Raw genomic sequence first — 21,613 nt, forward strand, 5'->3', positions numbered from 1 at the left:
TTTCGAGGCTGAATCCATGCTGGCGTGAAGAATCTCTCTTTCTTTTTTAAACCCTGGAACAAACGATTGTGAAGCCCTGTATCCTGCACGTGAGGTCTCCTGAAGGTATAGCATAATGGGCTAAAGATTAATTTTTGTTGCAGACCTGCTCTGAGCAGCATTCCTTAGCCGAGCTCATGAACTCAAATCCGCTAGAATGAGCGATTTGCATAGGAAGTCCTCAGCTGGGACACAAAGTCCAAACCACAGGGCTCTGTTATTTGGGGAACTGTATTCAAGGAGCACACTGAACCCAGCAGTTACTCTAATTCCTTCACATTTCATTGCAGGGCTGAACCAACCATAAAATAGATGGACAGAAATAGGGAAAACAAAATTCCATATTTTACAAGCTAATAGCATTATTTCACTTCATGTCAACATCAGGAGCTGATAAATTGTCCTGGCATTTCTGAGCTTAGCTGTGCCCCCTGCTCCAGAGATGAAGCATTGCGGAACTCTGATGAGTGACCTCAGCCCAGCCCGTTTAATCTCCCTAAATTGCTCCCTATCATTTTTCTTTCGGATGGCTTGTTTAATGAGGGCTGTATTTTCAGGTCTCAGGCTGCACCATGACACCCAGAGGCAAAATGGCTTGAAATGAGTTACAAAAGGGCTGGAGTTTATCTGAAACCCCAATTTCTTATAGGAAAATTTTAGGCTCCTTGCCATGAACTACTAAACTAACATATGCAACAGACATTTCCCAAGCACTAATGCTATGGGTGGCCCTGGACTGAGTGCTGCACTCCCAAAGGTGCACTGCCCCTACAGAACTCAAAGAGCAGAGACCTTTAGTATTTTGCAGAAGCTGTGTCTTGGTCAGGATGCTGCGGTTTGCATGTGATTGAAGAAACAAATCATATCTTCAAATGAATCAGTGCAATCCCAAGGAAAATTCCAGTTTGAGGAAACTGATAAAATTACTTTAAAACATATATGGAAGAATACATGTCCACAGGTAACCAAGAAAGAGTAAAAAGGGAGACGGGAGGGAATTGGAAAGGGGAATAACTAGAGCAAGAAAAAGGGGATTATGTGAGAAGTCATCCCTCTGCAAGAGGAAATGGAAATCCCTTTCTCCTCTCTCCTGCACATCGCCCTTCAATTACCGCCATGTAATTAGTGCTTCCGGACTGCGGTCTGACTTTTTGGCAGATGAGGGAGGTGCGTGGGCGTGGAGATGGGAGAGCTCCAAACCTGGTGGGAAGATGGTATCTCTGAGGCAGCTTTTGATTTTTAAAGTTATAAATTTAATAAAAGCGAATACTTTCTTCCTTAGACCTCAACTTACAAATTTTATTGATTTGTGAATTTAGCAAATTTTAACATTTAACATTTTAAGTAAATGCCTGCAACTTATTAAGTAAATTCCATTAAACATTTTCAATGGCACGTGTGAACAGAATAAGCTCATTAAAAATACGCTGGTTTCTGACCATTAATATGCTCTCCCAAGTATTTAAATAACTCTTAAAAGTTGGATGAATCTTAAGTTTTCTTCACATCTGAAATCACATAACTGGCTTTAAACTTAATATTTTCTTATACTTTTCTATTTAAAATCACAAGCCCCAAAGCAAGTGCTCACAGACACGTTTGGAATCTGAGACTAACCTGAAGCTCTATAACAAATTAGAGTTTACTTTTTTTATTTTATTTTGAGGGGGTACATGGTCCAGGGATCGAACCCTGCATGGAAGGCGAGCACTCTACCACTGAACCACCCGTGCACCCTTAGAGTTTACTCTAATACGTTATACAAACAGCACAGCTGTTTTGATTATTTCATCAATTCGAGATTTAATTCCAGCTCTTCCTAAGGTGAAAAAAAACCCGCAACAAGGAAACAACTGTGTCGTCCCTAGTGAATTTGAGGTAGCTCGTTCATCTGGCTGAGATGAGAAGTTTGCTGCTGTGGGCCTTTGGAGGGGTTTTTCCACGGCTGGGAGAGAGGAATGGAGGCGGCTTCTACATCCACTACGCCCACAGGGGCTCAGGGGCCAGGCCTTCCGAGAGGGGCATGCTGGTCCCCTCCCCTAGCTCCGTGCCACCACATGACCCAATTCCAGCCGATGCGAGAGCACTGCTGCCACCAGCCAGCCTGCCTCTGCTCTAGATGGCATGCGGCTTCTTGCACACTGCTTGGTTCTCCTGGAATCTTCTCGCATCTTCCTGTCTGGCTGGGCCACAACTCGTGGAGCTACTTAAGTGACAGCCGAACGGACTCTGCCTGTCTCAGACGGTTTTGTCTACCCCACAGTGCCAAGGCAGTGGGTGTGGGGGATGCTCACTCTTTCAAGTGTCCTGAAGGAGAAGCCGAACCTGCAGAGAGATTCCTACTCCCTCCTCCTCACCTCCCTCGGAAATCCGACTCCTCACCCGCCCAAAGAGGAAACTCTTCTCATCTGACTGGCTGGAGTCCAGAATATTGATTTAGCTTTGTTTCCCATGCGTTCGAAAAGCCACACCCAAGGGTGACCCTCTCTCTTTCCATTTTAGACAGTAGAATAAGCAGAGTTGTCTTTTTCTCATTAGTCTATTTGGACCCCTGAATATTTTGGTCCAAAGATTCAAATTTGGAGCCCTGCAGGCAGGGAGTCCTCTCCCTTTCCCTTTTTGGTGGAAACCTGTTTCCCTCCGTTGGCATCATCCTTAAGGCATTGGCCCACCTTCCTTCTCAATCGCAAATGCAGAATATATTATTTTCAATGAACTAGACCTTTTTCACAAAGCAGGGTGAGCCTTGGACTTGACGTGGACTTTCTCTCCTCCCCTGCAGTAGCCTCTGGGACAATCCAATACCAATAGGCTGGAGAGGAATTGATTGGAGTTAGGAGTAGAGAAATGTGAGAAACATAAGGAGAACAAATGTAAACTACCACCAAAATAACTGTATCCTCTACAAGGGAGGACATTTCTCTGGCTAGGGCAAAATTACTTCTAATTTATTATATATTTTAAGCCAAAATATATTCAATCTCTGTGCCTTCCCTGTCAGCATGACCTATGCTTGCTGCTTTTGAGAGAAGAAATGCAGTATTATGCAGAAGGATGTCCTCAATTCACAGGGCAGCAGCCACTTTATCGTCTTCATTCCAGCCAAGTACAAATAATGAGAAACAGAACTTAAATGTATGTCCTCTCTAGTCTCTTCAAACTCCCACTCCCCCTGCCAGAGTGACCCTTCTGTAAGCAAGTCTGGCAGCTCAGTGCCCCACACAATGCCTTACCGTGGTTTTCATGTTCCCTGCTGATCTAAACCCGAGTGCCTCAGCCTCCACGCTGCTGACATTTGGGCTGGACAATTCTTTCTGGTGATGGGACTGTCCGGAGCACCGAAGGACATTTAGCAGCATCCCTGTCCTCTACCCACTAGATGCCAGGAGCACACTTCCCCCAGCTGTGACAACTAAAAATGTCCCAGCCATTCCCAATGTCCCAGGGGTGGAGGGGAAATTCCCTGCAGCCAGGAAGTACTGACCAAAACCTACTCTCTGCTCCAGCTTCATTTCTAGTCCCCCAGCCCTACACTCACCTAGTGCTCAAGTTTGCAAGCCTGGGGCATGGGCTTTCTATGCACTTTTCCACTCTATTTGTCTGTCAAACCCTGACGCCTTATCCTGGGGAATTATCCCTGGTATGCAGGGGAAGGGCTGGGAAGATCTTCTTTGGGGTGCCGGGGACCAGTCCCTCTTGACGGTCCTTCTGTAGTACGGGACCTGCTTATGAAGGCTTGTATGACCAAAGTCCTCTGTTTGCACCTCCAGATTCAGTCTCCACGCTTGCCCGGCCTGGTCTGTATGCAGAAGGCTGAAGTGCACATACCACACTTCTCTGGCTTTCTTGCCTTTTGGCTTCTGAGTGGATTCGGCTAATGGGAGGTTCTGGCAGGAGACGGGGGCGGTGGAGGGGGAGGAAGAGGAGAGTGAGGCCTGGAGGAGTCTCTGCCAGGTCACTCCCTGCAGACTTGCCTCAGGCTTGCTGTGTTCCCTGCTCCTTTCATGGAAGATTTCACCCTGAGCGGGGGCTGGTTCTGTTGGGAGTGGAGGTGCAGCTGATATGTCTGCTGTCCCCGAGGTGTTCTAGAGGCTTCTCTTCAGGGCCAGGGGGAGGGAGAGGCGAAAGAGATGCCCACTCTGGGTCAGCAAGCACCTCCTTCAACCTCGTCCCAACGGCTTGCTGGCCCCATCCCACGTCCTGGCCCTGCTTCCTCTGTCTCCAGAGAAAAGGTCTCTCTATTCGAAGAGTCCTGCTCTACTGAAATTCCTCCAACCTCTTCACCCTCATTCACAATAGAAATGTCTTGCAGCACCGTTTTCTTCTCACCCATCAGACTGGCAGCATAAAGAAGTTCGGTGAAATGCTGCACTGTGGAGGGCGTGACGAAGCTGTCACCGTTACACCCGAGTCACTCCTCTTCGGGGACTGATTTTGCAACATCTTAAATTTGACCCCGAAGTCCTATTCATTGGACTTTATATTACAGATAGTTGGGACAGGCTCACAGTCACTGGATCCTTGTGTGACCGAGAAATGCTTGGACACCCCCTAACTCTCCTACCCGCAGACATTAAACTAAGTAACGTCGCATGCAATGGAGCGCCAGGCCGCCACTGTAAAGGAGCGTGGTGTGGACGAGCCGTGTACACGTTCCCCAGGGAAAAAGCAGAGTCTTCACCTCAGTCTGTCCTGCGGGTGTGGGCCCACCGTAAACAGGCCTTCTGAAGGTGCTGCGTTTATGTGAGGTGGCCCCAAGCCAACGCCGCTATAACCCGGATTGCTGCCGGCCTTCGACAGAGAAGGAGGTGAAACGTCTGAGCCGGAAGTGGGAGGAGCATGTGCAGGGAGGAGCCGGAAGTGAGAAGGGCCAATGGGGAAGGAGCCCATAGCGGGGAGGAACCGGAAGTCCACGGACCCGGAAGTGGAAGGAGAGGACACGCAGGTGAGGAGGCTGGAAAGTACGTCCAGAGAGCTCGAGGCCCCCAGGGTGGCCCCAGGGCATTTCAGACTTCGGCGGAAGTATGGCCTTGCTGGCACCTCAGTCTGGGACTTCTCTTAGCTTCAAAAGGGTAAGCCAAAAAACTCAGTTGACGCTCTCTTCAGGAAATGTTATGTCAGAATGCTGGTCAATGTGCTGTGCATTTATTTTTGACAAAAGGGAGGTATGCACACTGATAAGCCTTAATACACATGGAATATTCCTGCAAGGGTATGTAAGAAGAAACGGATGCGTGTTGCTTCCTTGGGGGGGTGGGGGATGGCAATTTTAGGTAGAGAGCAACTTTGGTTTTTTTAGCTTCTGTTACACATATATGTATATAAATATATATATATATGTATTTATTGTGAAAAATAACACAGATATATAAAAGCAATAAATTTCAAAGCACACCACAACAATTATTATAGAACAGATTTCAGAGTTTGGTGTGGGGTACAATTCCACAATTTTAGATTTTTCCTTCTAGCTGCTCCAAGATGCTGGAGTCTGAAAGAAGTATCAGTATAATGATTCACCAGTCACACTCATTTGTTAAATCCTATCTTCTGTGTTATAACTCCTCCTTTTCCTTTGATCTTTCTCCCAGTCATTACAGGTATTTGGGTTAGGCCCATTCTAACCTTTTCATGTTGAAAAAGGGTGTCAATAATATGGGAGAGAGGGATGGAACTAGCTGATGTCCCAGAGAGGCTGGCCCCTCTGGGTTTCTGGACTTATCTGGTCTAGGACCCATCTGGAGAGATTGTAGGTTTCTGGAACGTAATCAGTGTGCGTGGAACCTGTATAGAATCTCCAGGGCAGCTCCAGGTGTTCTTTAGGGTTGGCAGGAATGGTTTTGGTTGGGGGTTGGCATACCATGGTAAGTAGCAATATCTAGCTGAAGCTTGTGTAACAGTAGCCTCCCAGAGTATCCTGTCAACTCTATTTGAACTGTCTCAGCCACTGATAACTTTATTTGTTACAATTCTTTTCCCCCTTTTGGTCAGGAAGGCATTGTCGATCCCACCATGCCAGGCTCATACCTGGGAGTCATCTCCCATAGAAAGCAGCTTTCTTTGCACTGTGTATCCTTTGTAGAAATAGTTTCTGTTTAAACCATAGGCTTTTAATCACTTTTTTAAAAAGAAAATAGCCTCCAACTCTGTCTCTAGGTAACCATTGTCCCAGCCAAAATTGTTTATTACGCTGAAATCTTAAGTTCGAAGTTCTGTCTTATAATTTTGGTGAAATTACATTTTGCAAAAACACATTCCATGAAAATTAATTTCAAATATTTCCATTGTCTATGGTCCAATTTCCTCTGTAATGAAATGTGATTAATTATTCCATTTTAGCCAAAGAACTGATGGGTATCTCACAGTGTTTTATCCTGATTATGAATCTGCCAGCGAGCTCTGGTCAGTGATTTCAGAGCGTATAGTTTTCCTGAGAGAGGCTTGAATTGAATGGAAGCTTAAAGACTGATCTTCTGTCATCCACATAACGTCTGTACCAAGTCAGGCTGTGTCCCATTCCTGTGATGGATGGTTTCACCCACTTTGTTAGGAGTGATTGTGTGATGGTAAATGTAGGTGTAGGGCCCAGTTGTGCTTCCTGAATACAGGGCCAGGAGTGTTCTCAATGGAACTGTTTAATCTTCATGACGTTATTATCCAGTGGACATTTTCAATTTTTGGTTAGTTGACCTCAGTTTCCTCTTTGGGAAATGGCAGCTCCACCATTGAAAAGAGTTGTAGTGGGTAGGAAGTGGGGATCCTTGTTGATTTCACCCAGCTTTGGTGATCAGAAGAACTGGATTTTCCTCTCCCTCCCCAGGGAGAACAAAGAGGATGGGTCAGATGGAAGCTTGCTTACTTTGCATGTTGAGTGACTAGCACAGGGTTGTAGGAAAGGAGCGAAGGCTGCTTATTGCCAGCAGGTGGTGGTGGTGACAGTGTCCCAGTTGGACCTGGTGAGTATGAGGCAGTCGCTATGCTCACTTCTTAGCCTGTTGAAGCTGTCTGCGTTTGTTCTAGTTTACAAGCTGTCAGTATGTGATATACCAGAAATGGAATGGTTTTTAAAAAGGGTATTTATTAAGTTGGAAATTTACAGTTCTAAGGCCATGGAAATGTCTACATTAAGGCATCCAGAGAAAGGTAACTTAACTCTGAAGAAAGGGCTGATGAAGGTCAGGGTTTCCGTCTTGGCTGGAAGGGCACATGGTGGCATCTACTAATTTTTTCTTTTCATTTTGTAAGAGTTCCTTGGAGGCATTTTCCTTCCACTCCAAAGGTCTCTGGTTATGTAGGCTCTGTTGATACTGGAGGCTCTGTTGGTTCTAAAGCTTTTTCCAAATGGTTCCCTCTTAAAAGGCTCCAGTAAGCAACCCCACCTTGAATGAGTGGAGACATGTCTCCATGGGAACCATCTAACCAAGAGTTACCACCCACAATTGGGTGGGTCACATCTCCATGGGAACAATAAAAAAGATCCCACCCAGCAATACTGAATGATGATTAAAGGACATGGCTTTTCTGGGGTCCACCACAAATTCAAACTGGCACAGGGTCCTTTAATGTCCCATCGGTTTTAGGAACCTCCAAAGTCCTTCCAGTGGATTATCTTTTGTTATGTTCCCAGAGTCAGGTTTGTTACTTGAACCAGAATGTGTCGACAATTCTTACAGGTTTGTGAGTAGAATAAAGTGAAGGAAAAAGTATTGGACTGAAGCAGTGTGAACAAAGGGTAACTGGGCTTGGTTCCCCCCAGCCCCATGCCCCTGCGCCTTGGGAGACACTGAGTGTTTGGAGTATGTTCCAGGGCTCAGTGCAGTCACTGCGCAGATGGGCTCCTGAAGTAGACACCCAGGGTTCCGGTCCCAGAGCTGCCACCGACTGGCTGTGTGACCTTGGGAAAGCTACTTCCCTTCTCTGTTCTAAACTTTTCACATTTGTTAAGTGGGGACAATAATAGTGTCTGTTCCCCAGGTGGCTATGAGAATTAAATTAACTCATAGGTTTATGTAGAGTGCTCAGAAGTGGGCCTGGCCCCCGTGAGCTCTAGAGGATGACTGATATTGTATGAGTGAAGTATCTAGATCAGGATGTGGCACTTAGTCCAGTACATCTTGACTGTGGTTGCTGTTTTCGTCTATATCATCATCACCATCACCGCCACCACTATCATCACTAGCTCGGTGGCCATGGTTTGTACTGACAGTGATTGGGGTTTTGTTTTTGAATGTGTTTGGTTTGCTAAAGCTGTCAAAATGCAGTATACCAGAAATGGGTAAGTTTTTATCAGTAAGGATTTATTAAGGCCATGGAAATGTTCAAATGAAGACATCAACGAGAGGATACCTTCACTGAAGAAAGGCTAATGGCATCCAGGGTTCCTCTGTCGTATGGGGAGGCATCTGCTGATCCTTTGGTCCCAGGTTTTATTGCTTTTAGTTTCGGTGTGTCCTTGCTTGCTTCTCCGAGGGCCCTTCTCTGAGCTTTTTGTGTCCTGCAGGTCTTCTCTTAGTGTCTCGAGGGTATTTCTCCCTCTCTGCATCCTTCACTTGGTTTCATGCATCTGCTCTCTGAGTTTCCTCTGTCTCTTATCCTCTCATAGAGGACTGCAGCAAGGGGGTTAAGACCTACCTTGAATGGGCTGGGTCACATCTCCGTGGAAACAACCTCATCGAAGGGTCCTACCCAACAAAAGTTCTGCCTCCGCAGGGATGGGTTAAAAGAACATGGCCTGACTTCCGGCAAGATGGAGGAATAGGAGAAGCTGAGTTTACTTGGCTCTGTATAACAATGAGAGATGTGACAGGAAAATGATTGGGACAGTGGTTCCAGGGTGCGGGTGATTATAGAGGGTCTTCTACCCTACAAAGAGAGGCCCTCAGAGAAAAACTGGAGAAACTGGGATGGAGAGAAAGGGGTGAAGGTACTCAGTTTGAACTCCACCTGCCCCTGCAGCTGGCCTGGGAAGATTTTCCCTTTGGCTCTGTAGTTGGAGCTCCCATGGGAAACTTGGGAGGTAACAGACATGCTTTTCCCGTGTACAAACTCTGCTTAGTCAATGTACAGTGCCTACTCCCTTTCCTTGTGACATGCAGCTGTGGGCGCCTATTTTTTAAAATTTTTTTTAGCAAAAACTGGGGGGCCTTTCCCAGAGGAGGAGGGGGAGATGTAGAGTGGTGCTGATCTGGCATCCAGCCATCAGAAGAGACTGGTTTGGGTCCTGATACCGCTCCCCTTCTCCCACGGAGGCCCGGAGACTGAGGTGTGTGCAGACGGAGAGGTGAGGCTGAGGTAGCTGGGCGGGCTGAGTGCCCTGGCTGGCCACTGGATATTGCACCTGTGTTCTGGGACATGTGGGCCTGACGGACAAGAAGACTCAAGAGCACCATTTCCTGGGGAGAAGTGGAAAGTGCAATATGACAAATGACCTGTCTGCCTAGCTTTCAGATAAAGCCCTAAGTAGAATTGCAGTCCCTGCTTGAGATCAGGGACTTGCTTTCAAGGGGAAGGACTGACAAACCAAATCCAAAAGGGGATCTTCAAAGCTAATACAAGTAGATTCAAAATCTTAGATGAGGGAAGGAAATAAATCTGCAAAGTAACTTTAATAAGACATTATAATGCCCGTCTACAACAGAAGATCATAAAGCATGTGACGATCCAGGCAGATATGGCTCAGCTAAATGACCAAATTAAATTACCTGAGGGGACACAGAATATGGAACAATTAATTAAGGTTATCCATAACAGCATAGAGGATATCAAGAAGTCACTGAGGAGCATAAAGAAGAATTTGAAAGAATATACAGAAAAATATCAGATGACACGGAGATGAAAGATACAGTAGACCAAATAACAAGTATGCTGGGACTCATAACAGTAGACTTCAAGAGGCAGAAGAAAGAATATGCGAATTAGAAGACAGGACAATTGAACCTGGATGTTCAAAAGAACAAATGGCAAGAAAAATAGAAAAAATGCAGTTTGTTCTCAGGGAAATGGTAGACACCATGAAGAGTACAAATGCAAGGATTTTTGGTGTTGCTGAAGAAGAGAAGAGGAAAGGGATAGGAAGGTTAGTTGAAGATATATTGGGGACAACTTCCCAACCCTTATAAAAGACATGAACATCCAAACCAAACAGGCCCAACGAATCCCAAATAGAATAAATCCAAATAGGCTTACTCCAAGACACATACTTATCAGAATGTCAGATCTCGAAGAAAAGCAAAAAAGTCATGAAAGCAGCAAATGAAAAGAGATTTATTACAGACAGGGGAAAACATGTAAGACTGAGCTCAGACTACTCAGCAGACCCTGTGGAGGTGAGAAGGCAAGTGGTAAGATATATTTAAGATCGTAATAAGAAAGACTTCCAGCCAAGACTTCTTTATCCTGCTAAGTTGTCCTGCAAAATTGAGGGACAGATTAAAGTCTTCACAGATAAACAATGGCTGTGAGAACCTACCAAGAAGAGACCTGTCCTGCAAGAGGTATTAGAGGGAGCTCTGGGCACTGAGAATAGACAGGGAGGGCTGGAGGAGGGGGCAGAACTAAAGAGTATTAGCAAGGGTAGTGTAAAGGGTAAAAGGAGAGAGAGGGAAAAGAATCTATACACATGACAGATGAAAACTATAGCAGCTTTAGTAATACTAGATAAAATAGATTCCTGAAATAAAAAACTTGAAAATGTTTAGTAACATAGGTCATTACCATAGCAAAGTTTATATCTGTGATAACTTTGTGTTTGATATTTTGAGAACGTGCACCGTTTTGACAGCTAGTCAAAAAGAAACTCTGATATCCGTTCCTGTAGATTTTTTCCTTGCTGTAATTTTAGATTGATTTATGAAACATATTGTGCAAACACAGGCTTTACGATGATTATTTAGATATTTTATTTAAATATGCCTGTGGATAAGCTAACTAAGATATCCGTTTTTGGTAGTTAAGATTTTCCTATGTTGATTGTAAAAACATATATTCCTGAAATGAAAAACTTGAAAATGTTCAGTAACATGGGTTGTTACTGTAGCAAAGTTGACATTTGTAGTAACTTTCTACTTGATATTTAGAGAACATTCACGGTTTTAACAGCTGATCAAATGCTATTTAAGTTAGTTGTTTAATATTTAGAATTTAAGAAACTCTGATACCTGTATTTGTAGATATTTTTCCTTGTTTGCCTTAAAATTTTTTTATTGTGAAAAATAACATATACATGAAAAAAGCCATACATTTCAAAGCATACCGCAACAATTAATTGTAGAGCAGATTTCAAAGTTTGGTATGGGTTACAATTCCATAATTTTAGGCTTTTCCTGCTAGTGGCTCCAAGACACTGGAGACTAAAAAAAATGTTGGTATAATGATTCAACAGTCATACTCATTTGTTAAATCCTATCTTTCTGTTATAACTCCACCTTCCCCTTGATCTTTCTCCCAATCTTTACGGGTGTTTGCCTTAATTTTAAATTGGTTAATGAAACTTTCTATATAAATACAGGCTTTTACAATGATTACTTGGTTGCTTCATTTAAATATGCAGGTGGGTAAGCTAACTACGTTATTCATTTTTGGTGGTTCTAAATGTGTAATTTTTTTTCTTAAACAAAAATATTTAAATCAACATACATGTAAAAGAGATAATGTGGCCTTTTATGGGGTACGTAATAGCTTCAAACCAGCATAGCATTGTTGATAGCGCCCCTCAAGTATTTCGTGTTTTTATCTGAACAGATTTATTTGGCTTGAGCCCGGTGACTCTTATAGTTGCTTTATGAGAAACATAAAGCAAGCCTTTGTGGTCTGGCAGCACATCCATTAAAGAAGTGTTAAGCCTTTTCCTTGTTTATCAAAGAAGCACTAGAGGATCACACCTGGCATTGTGTCCTTAGGATATACCTGAGGATGCAGTGGTAGACCAGTAGATTTTAAGTACTTTGCGTGTATCACCGCACTTAACCTGTGCGTTGTCCCTGCACTCGCATTCTGTACTGAGTGAGACGGAAGCCCAGAGCCGGTTGCCTTTTAGCCCAGGGAGGTTCAGGTAGGAAGTGGCAGAGCTGGAGTACAGACCCCTTTCCTATTCTCCCTGGAAGAGATCCTGCACTGTGCCCTGCAGACTGGGTCCCAGCGGCAGGTGTGCTGTGCTTGGCTCACATGGTGTTTAAAAAATCTCCAGGCCAAGGTTTGAAAACCAGGGTGTTTTAAACTACAGTCCGTTTCTAGCTTCCTTTGAAAAATGGGGAGATCTGGCAGCCTCCTTCACATGTTCTTCCGAGGAGCTGAGCTGAGCTGCAGCTGCCCCGTTTTTGTGGCCCTGTTCTCACCATTCCTTTTTGTGGCCTGACACCCAGGCCAAATGTCCATGGCTGTTTATCACTTGCTTGCATTGCAGCCCTTCTCAGAGTAGAGAGATATTTCTTTATACCCATGCCTCTATTAAAAGCGAGAAAAAGAGGAATCGTTCAAGAGAGCCAGGTGTTCTAAGAAAAATAGGCCACAACAAAATTCTTTGTGGAAGGGAAGACTGTTCCTCTGTGTTTACTCTGCAGACCGAGGGCATCTGCACAGGAAGAGTACCGTCTGTTTACATTTCCTGCCTGGCTCCTATAAACATGCACGTTTCTTGCTCTTACTGTGAACTTTGTTAGATTAATTACTAACACACCGTGGAGGTGGCTTTGGAAAAGGGAAAGGGTGGGAGAGCTGTTTTGTAATTATTAGAACCTGAGAACCAGTGCCTTCTTATTATCGGGGGGGACTAGTCACATATGGCAAAAGCAGGCTCCCACCAGAACTGATGTCCCATCTGTAGGAACCAGCGCTGGCAGGAGCAGTCTGGCACGGTGCTCCCGGGGCAGCTGGAGTGAGTGCCACCCCCGATGGTGAGGGTGACTTCACCAACGCTCTGGGGCTGTCCTTGGCTTCTTTCTAACAGACCCTGTTTGTCAACCGCAGTGCTGGGCACATCCCGTCATGGGGCTCCTGGTGGGTGTCGTCTCTGGGTCACCAGACCAAAGGAGGTACAAAGAGTAGCCATCATTTTAGATTTCTTTTTCTTCCCCGGGAGCGTACTGCCCACAGCACAACGTGGCTCCCTGCATTAGCCTGGGGTTCACTGCAGTACTGCTCCATAGCAGTTAACTCCAAAGAGTTCATTTAAACGAGGATTTGCTGCCTCCGGGTGGGCTGCGGTGCGGTTGCTTGATTCCACGCACAAGCTGCTCCTCAGGCTGGGTCTCCTCCATGCATCTTTCATCCCAAAGGCAGGTCAAGGGAGCACAGACTTGCAGGGGTGCTTCTCTCATGGCGGAGGATGGGGTGGAGGATGGACACTGTGAGAGGGACACGTGGCCCCTCGGGGCCCTGTGCAGAAATACCACCCCTCTCTATTCTGACTCCATCCCACTGGCCAGAGAGGCACCAGCCCAGCCCAGAGCCAGCAGGGTGGGGAAGTATTTTTCTTCCACAGGGATGGGGGAGAGGGCGGGACTGGGGACAAGGGAGAAGTTTTAGAGAGGAAAAGCAAGGCGCCTCAGGACCCTGGGGGACAAACCCTGCTTCATCTTCATGTAGCTTGCCCCTGTCCCCCTTCTCTGCTTTTCCTGCCTCTTATTGATCCTCTAGGGCCCTGGGCCTGTGGGGGCATCTTTCCCTAATGAGTCAATAAAGTATTGGGGTCAGGTGCACAGACACTGGGTCCTGAGTTCAGATCCTAGGCTAAGTGCTGACCTTGAGCGAGTCGCTGGTCCTCTCTGAGCTGCAGGCTCTTCATTTGTACATTAAGGATGATAGTGGTAGCCTGGCCCACTTGGTTGCCGGGCAGTTGAAATGAATTGATGTGCCATTGTAGAGCAGTGTCCAGGTCAGCGTCAGCACCTCCATAGTGTGAACCACCGCACGGTCAGGGTCATGTCTCTGTTCAGCACTCAGCTGCCCACCCTCCTGCTCCTTGAGAGATGTCTGCACTTAACAGACGTTGTACACCGGGAGGTCCGAGGCCAAAACCAGCATGCCTGTGGCATAATTTTATTCTTGGCCTGGTGGCTTAGTCTCTTTCTCTCCCTCCCTCGCCATTTTGGCACGTCCGGTTCTTCTAAGCCTCTGAATTACAAGCCTCACCAGCGACTAGTGATGATGCAGCCTTGTCTCTCTAACCCTATTGGCCTTCTCCTTAGTCCTCCACCTGCCCAACATCCTCTGCTACGGGTACACTCAGGAACAGCATCTCTATGGTCACAGTCACTCATCCGTCCTCCCTGTGTGATTGGCTACCCTCCCCTGGAGGCCACGCCCTAACTCCGCCTCTCCTCAAACTGTATATAATCCAGGGCTCACCGAGCCTCGTGGTCTTTAGCTACTGGCGGCCCTGGCATAAGCGTCTACCAACAATAAAGCTACCTCGCTTCATGCCTTAATTGACTCAGCCTCCAGTCCTTCAGACCCGCAGCGAGGTCTCCTGCGCGCGCCCCTTGGACCCAGACCCCCGGCTCGAGCCCCTTTTCTGCATGCGGCAGTGTCATCTAGCAGGCAGTGAGAAGCTGAGGAGTAGAGGGTCCCCGATAGTTTAGCGGTTGGGCCAAACCGCACATGCCAGCAAATATTGTCTGGTCCGCCTAGGATTTGGGTAACATTGGAATTAGTCGATGACATTTAAAACATCCAGATTTCCTAGATTCCAAAGGAATCCTACAAAACTGGGTCCTTCTTTCCACCTGGAAGAAATAGGGTATTGCACAGAAGCTGCTGCCTGTTTTGATGGGTCACGAAGCTCTCCAGTTTGCCCCAGGCCTCACCACTCCCCACTGTCTCCCTAAGACCAAGGTCAAACCTCATTCGTCATCACACCTATTCGGTCATTCCCTTAAACCAGCTACGCTCTCTCACATTCCCTGGGACTCAGTTTCTTCATCTCTGTATCAGGTACAACAGCAGTGCCCTCCTTATAGAACTTTTGAGAAGACTAAATGAGAGACTGTATTTAAAGTAGTTAGAATGCTACAATGTATGTCAGTATTTGCATGCAGTCAGACTGCTTTTTCTAGTATTGAAGGCAGCTTGTTTTCATTGGTGACTCCGACTCAGTTAATACAGATTGTGTGATTTTGAAATTATTTTCGTTATATTTTAAATTGACATTCTTACAGAAAACATATCATTTAGAGGATTTGTTAGTACTTTCAACATTTTTCAGGCTTTGATTTTTAACCAAAGATTGCATACAATAAAATAACACACAGGATTAAGAAATGTGGGGAACCTCCCCTCCCGTTAAAAGTGGTGAGGAGGGACAAAGGTGATTGAATAAGTATGGGCATCACATACAAGCGTCCCAGATGCTCACCTGCCCACCTGCCTTCCCTTCCTAACCTTTTCTCTACACATACAAGAGTTTTGTAACAGATTTAAGCATCCTTAGCTTAGAAAACTCCCATGGTGTCTCATCACCTCCAGGGAAGGATTCAGGGTCCTCAGTGGTACACCCGAGACTCTCTATATCTGGCCGCTCCTGCCACTCGGCGCTCATATCACCCCACAACACCCACAACGCCTGTGCACCTGAGTACAGCCTGGTCCTGACTTCCTCTGCTTGTCCAGGTCATGCCATAGTTTTCAGCATCCCCTCCTCTCCCCCCTTCATCAGCAAGCTATTCCTGATCAGTAATTTTTGTAGAGCCACCCCTTCATCAGGCCTCTGGACACCTCCTGTCTCATACCTCCCTGGGCACAGAAAACAGTTAGGATTCCTTCAGTGCAAGTAACAGAACCTAACTGGCTTAAGAGAAAAAAGTAAATTCGTTACTGCCGTAATGGAGAAGTCTTGGGGTGGAACTTTCTGGTGTGATGGCTCAGCTGGGGAGAATCTTCCTCGGGGACGAGAGCTGAGAAATACTCAGCTGGGGAGAATCTTTCTGGGGGACGAGAGCTGAGAAATACTCAGCTGGGGAGAATCTTTCTGGGGGATGAGAGCTGAGAAATAGAGAAAGCCACGTCCCCAGTGAACCTGTGGACCCTGGATGAGCTGTGCCTGGAGCCCACATCTCAGTTGCTCAGCTAAGAGCTGGCGAGGTCCCTCTGCCACTCAGACCATGGCACAGCCTGGATTTTCTGTCCCAGAAGTGCTTCTTGACCTTAGGGATTTTGCCTCCCAGGGGACATTTGGCAGTTTTTGGAGACAATTTTGATTGTCATGACAGTGAGGCAAGAATTTTCTGGCACCTCATGGGTGGAAGCCAGCGCTGCTACTAAAACGCCCCACGGTGCACAGAGTTCCCCTCAACAAAGGGTTAAGTGGCCCCTAATGCTCAGAACACCGAGGCTGGAGGAGCCCAGGGTGTGTGTTGGTGAAGAGAGCCGAGGGTGGGCGTCCGCAGGGCTGGCTTGAGTAGGGGATGAGGTGAACGAGGAGACGTGTGTGATGGGCTCCCGTGACCCCTGTGCAGTGTTCGTGTGGCGTGTGTGTTTGCACCTAGTGCCTTCTCCAAAACTCTGCTGCCGCAGGGAGTTGGGCTAGAGAAAGGCTTTCCGCCTAAGGCATGATTTTCTGTTATCAGAGCTGCGCTGGCCGGCACAGAGGGCGCTTGCCACACGGGACTGCTCAGCCTGGAAATGTGGCAGGTGCAGAATGAGAGGGGCCGTGAGTGAGACAACGCAGGAGATTTCATAAAGGTCAGCGTGGAAGACCTCTCGTGTCTTTTATATTGATCACATCTTGGGATGATAGTATGTTGGATATTCTGGGTTGAAGAAAATATGTTACTAAAATTTATTTCATCTCTTTCTCTTTGCTTTACAAATGCAGCTACTAGAAAATTTAAAACTGCCTTTGTAGCTTGCCTTGTATTTCTGTCACACATTTTATTTCTATTGATCTGGACAGGAAAGACGCATAGAGGATAAGGGTACTTGTTGCCAGCACACTGGCTTGAGTTCCAAGTCTACATTCCCTTTGATTTGCATTTGTGCTCAAGGGTACATAACTTGTCACCTCTGGGCTTCCCTTGTCATCTGTAAAAAGGGGCTCTTCCTGCCCATGTCAGAGGACGGCTGTGCTGGTCAAGTGAGGTCATCTCTAAGAACCTGGACCGGGCGGTGGCGTATTCAGTAAAACTCAGCTGACGCCATCATATGGGAAGGGCACAGCAGTACAGCTTTGTCGTGCTTCTTCGTCATTCCTTGACTGTGACTTGGTCCTGCAAGCTTACCGTACTGGCTGTGACACTTCTGTGCCCCAGCGCGCAGGGTAGGGCGGAGCCCGTGGGATACGGACACGGCAAGGCGGTCCTGGCGCCGGCCAGAGGGTGGCAGCATCGCCCCACGGAGCCGCCGCGCCCTGCATTGGTGCCCGCGGCTCTTCGCAGGTATCTTTTTAAAACACACCCGCTCGCTCTGTCTTCTTCCCCGTGCTCCTTTGCTTCGGCCTGACCTTGAAGAGTCCTTGTCCTTCGACATTTTATATATATAAAAACTGTGACTGCACTGCTCGAGACTGATGGGAAACCACCTGCCTGTGACCATTTGCTTACCTTGTGGGGAGAAGAGGCAGCGCCGCGACTGCTCGTGGAGTAGACTAGGCGCTGTATCAAACAGACCCGACAGTTAGTAGCTTCTCGTCACGGTCGTTTATATTCTAACTGACGTGAGCAGAATGTGATGCAGCAGTCCCCTCTTGGCCTGTTTCATCAGCGAGAAAAAGATGCGGAGGGGCTCGGGAGAGGGCAGCTGGCCAGTAGGAAGGTCGGCGGCATGCGCACTCGTCCGGCATCTGTCCAGCTGACTCTGCCTCGGCACCTGTCCCAACATGTTTCTATTTCTTTCTTCCGTCCGGTCCCCTTGGACCTCCATCCCAAGAGTCCTGCCAGGGGGACTCAGCTTTTGTGAATGTGAATGCTGCAGTGTAAGCCAGCTTTCTAAATAAAATTATATTAAAAAAATCAAGTGATGGCATTGTTTTTAAACGAGACAATGGCGAGGGGACTTGATACAGGTTTTGGAGCTAACCGAGCAGTGTTATAAAGTTTACAGATGAGTTCTGCTTCGTTGTCACTGCGTTCAGGAAAGGGGTCTTGCTTTGCTCTGGCCTCATTGCTGGACCCTCTGTCTCGACCCTCTTGTCTGCCTTTGCCCAGTCTTGAGCGGGGGTGAGCAGCTTCCCGTAGCCTTCTTTATCTCATCTCTCTTTCCTTCAGAAAGAACACCATTGGCTGATGTCCTCAGCCTCTTTTGGGGGAGGAAGATGAATTTTGGTTTGCAGCCCATTTCTGCAAAGCCCTATTTATCTCACGCAGATGCGGGAAGTGGAATTTTGATGATGTGCTTCATTCGCGTGAAGGCGGGAGCAGGAGATGAGCCCCATCGGCAGAAAGGGAGAAAATGAACATTATTACCTCAAGAAAGGGATCTGATTGGGCTGTCTTTGGAAGTCAAATGCGGCTGCCAAGTGATCTGAAACCTGGGGTGCAGGCAAGTGGGGGAACTCACCAGGAGCTTCCCAGGCTGCTGCCTTTGTGTAGCTTTCGGAGTAGCTAGAAAAGCCAGCAGCCCACTCGGAGAGGCTTAGAGGGGAAAGGGCAGCCGGGGAGGGGCTTCCCAGAGTGGACCCTGTGGTTCCAGGCAGGCTGGTCCCCAGCAGGAGCCGCAGCCATGGGGAGGCCGGAGGAGTATCTGTGGGGGGTGGGGGGCTGTCTGAGGCCCCTCTCCACACCCATCAGCTTATCAGTCCTGGCTCATTTGCTTTCAAAGGCAGAAACCACTCAAAGTGACTTGATAGAAATGAGGGGGTGTATTCAAGTGCAGGTAACTAGGAAGGCCTGGGCTTCGAGGGGAGGCAGAGCTGCCCTCAGGGGGAAGGCCTCTGGGGCCTCTCTGCCTCTTGCTGGGTCGCCCGGGGTGGGGGTGTGCTCGCTGGGCAGGCCTGGGCCCAGCCCGTGCTGGGGGCTGGGACTCCTCCATCTGATCACGTTGAGTCAGCAGGGAGGCATTGCTCCCGGGAGGAAGACCAGGCTGCTGGCTTCTCCTTGCCGAGTCAGGACGCCGCGTCCTGTTCACATCGCAGGTGTGAACCGAGGCCGTCCTGGGCGGGGGAACGGGCAGGCACCCTGAGAATCATAGCACCTCACTCACACGTCACTGCACAGATGGAGACGATGCTCCAAGGTGAGTGTCTGGCAGGCTGCAGAGCGAAGAAAGTGATGGAAAGGCTCTTAGAAGAGTGTGTCCGGCGTGTGAGGAGGCCACTGGGTGGGGAGGGCCAGGGCATTGGCCGGGAGCCCCGCGTGGCAGGCCCTGCTTGAAGGCGCTTAGCTCGGCCTATTTCCTGCCTGTGGGTGCTCGTCCCTGGGTGCTGGATTCCGAGCTCTCCGTAGGGCTGGCCTCCCGGTGTGGCCGTGCCATGCGTGGCCTGGGGTTTCCTGGGCTCTCGGGGCTGCCACCTGGCTCCCGCCCCTCTGTCCCTCTAAGGCCTTATGCAGGGCTGCCCCTCATCGGGCACTCTGCAGCTGGTTTGGGGATGGGACCTCTCCCGGGGGTGGCCCGCAGGGGGCACACTGCCTCCCTGAACGTCTTACACCCCCACCCCCCTCCACTCCCATCCCACCTGCTGCTGGTCTAGGGGAACTGGACGCAGGGAGTCGCCTCCTGCTGTCCTGTGGGTGCATGCGCTCAGGCTGCAGGGGTGCTCCTGCGGTGGCTGGAGCCCTGCACTTTGTGGTGTTCCAAAGGAAAAGAAATCATTCGTTTGGTGTTGTCAGGCCATTCGAGTGGAAATAAATTGTGCTTCCTCAGCTCTTTGAAAGAGCAGAGCAAATGGAGTTGCCAACTTCCTGAAAAACTGTCCTTACAACAATTTTGTAAATCTCCTGAAACACAGTATACTTTTCAGGCACTGGGCCAGCTGCCCTGCTTCCCTGGCTCACTTCTGTTTTCACTCTGGGCTCTCAGCCGGAAGGCCACTTCCTCTCGCCACCGTCACCTGGTCGCGACCCTTTCCCCAGGTAGGACAGGTGGTCCTGAGATGCCTCGAAAGGCCCGGCCTTTCTCCCACAGTGCCACTCACTGTCTTGCCTGGGGTGGGGAGGGGTGGGGGCAGTTCTCCATGATAGTCACCCAGGGACGTAGTCTGATGTGGCCTCACCATCTTGAAAGTAGCTGCTCACTGTACCCAGAGGAGAAAGAGGGTTTGCTTTGGAAATTAAATTCTCTGTCCCAGAGGTGACGTTTATCACTTCTGTTTACAACTTACCAACTGAAACTTGCCACTGAGCCCCAGATGAAGGCATCTGGACACAAGCCCAGAGCATGCTACTGGGCTCCTCCTGGACCAGGGCTGGCCTCATGCTCAAGCCCTGGATGCAGACGAGACTGGGAGAGTGTATCAGTCAGTGTAGGCCACTTTGCAGTGCAGTGACAAATGACACAGACATCTTAGTGGGTTTCAATAACAACTTTTATTTCTCAGCCATGTTCTTGTCTAGTTGATTGTCCAAAAAGATTGGAGGCAGCGCTGCTCTGTATTTTCTTTATCAGGGACCAAGGCTGAGGGAGCAGCCCTTATCTGGGAGGGCACAGGGGTACGGAGGTACTGCACCCATGCAGTGACTCTTACAGCTTTTACAGAGCAGAGGAACACATGTCTTCACTCCATTTCATTGGCCCAATCAAGGTACATGGCCAAGCCTGGCATAACCTGGATGGGAGAAGTAATCTCCCAATAGTGAGGGCAACTATGGCAGGTGGAAATTATTTAGAACAGATAATTTGATCTACTGAGTAATTAGCTGGCGGGCACTGACAGAAAGGAAGAAAGGAAGAGCAAGAGCTGTTGGGTAGGAAACCCAGGCTGAGTGCCCCAATAGCATGTGCCTCTGGTGCCCTCATTGTACCCCTTGGGGAACTTCTCGTTCCACCTCTGGTTCCAGTGGTGGAGGGCTCAGGGCAAGCCCAGGGTGGTTTGTGCTGCCAGGATCCCAGCAAGCACACAATGCTTGTGCTTCCTGCCACAAGGTCTTAGCCAGTAACTCACTCTGCCTGCACCCACATGCTGCAGGGAAGTTTGCCCATTGGGGGCATCTCTCAACCAATGGGGGAACAGGAACTGGTGCATCAATGGGGGGACAGGAACTGGTGCATCAATGCTCTCTCCTCCACTCTTTCAATTTGGTAGACCTTTACTCTTCTGAGAGCTCCTAGCGGAAGCAAGACCCCGCTGCTTACAGTAGTGCCTTGGATAATGCGCTCTTCTGTTCTTGCGATTGTCCCCCAAATAAACTGTCTGCACCCAAGTCCTTGTCTGAACTTTGCTTTTACAGGAGCTCAGATGAAGACACACAGAGACACAGGTCATGTTAGAATCCTTCACAGGGGGCTAGCCAGCGGTGCATCTTCTGGATATAGCTAAAAAGAAACTCTGCTTCCTTGCTGCCATATTGTTTGATGGCAAACTCAGAAAGTTCAGCACAGGCATTGTTCTGAGAGAAATCTCTGCTCCCCTCTCTTCCTGCTGAGTTTGCATCCCTGCTGGTAAGCAGCGCTGCCATCAGGAAGGACCGCTGAGGGATGCCTGATGCTGTGT

General features: G+C 48.1%; 1 long non-coding RNA gene across 1 annotated transcript in view; it reads left to right on the forward strand.

Annotated features, from left to right (window-relative positions):
* The first annotated feature begins 4,898 nt into the window (after positions 1 to 4,898).
* LOC143683482 (uncharacterized) overlaps positions 4,899 to 21,613 on the forward strand; it is an 80,942-nt gene continuing 64,227 nt past the window's right edge. The window contains exon 1 of the long non-coding RNA XR_013175446.1: positions 4,899 to 5,111. This is a non-coding gene — a long non-coding RNA (uncharacterized LOC143683482). The remainder of the gene's footprint in view (positions 5,112 to 21,613) is intronic.

Source organism: Tamandua tetradactyla, chromosome 5 (assembly GCF_023851605.1).
Source record: "Tamandua tetradactyla isolate mTamTet1 chromosome 5, mTamTet1.pri, whole genome shotgun sequence".
Lineage (NCBI taxonomy): Eukaryota > Metazoa > Chordata > Mammalia > Pilosa > Myrmecophagidae > Tamandua > Tamandua tetradactyla.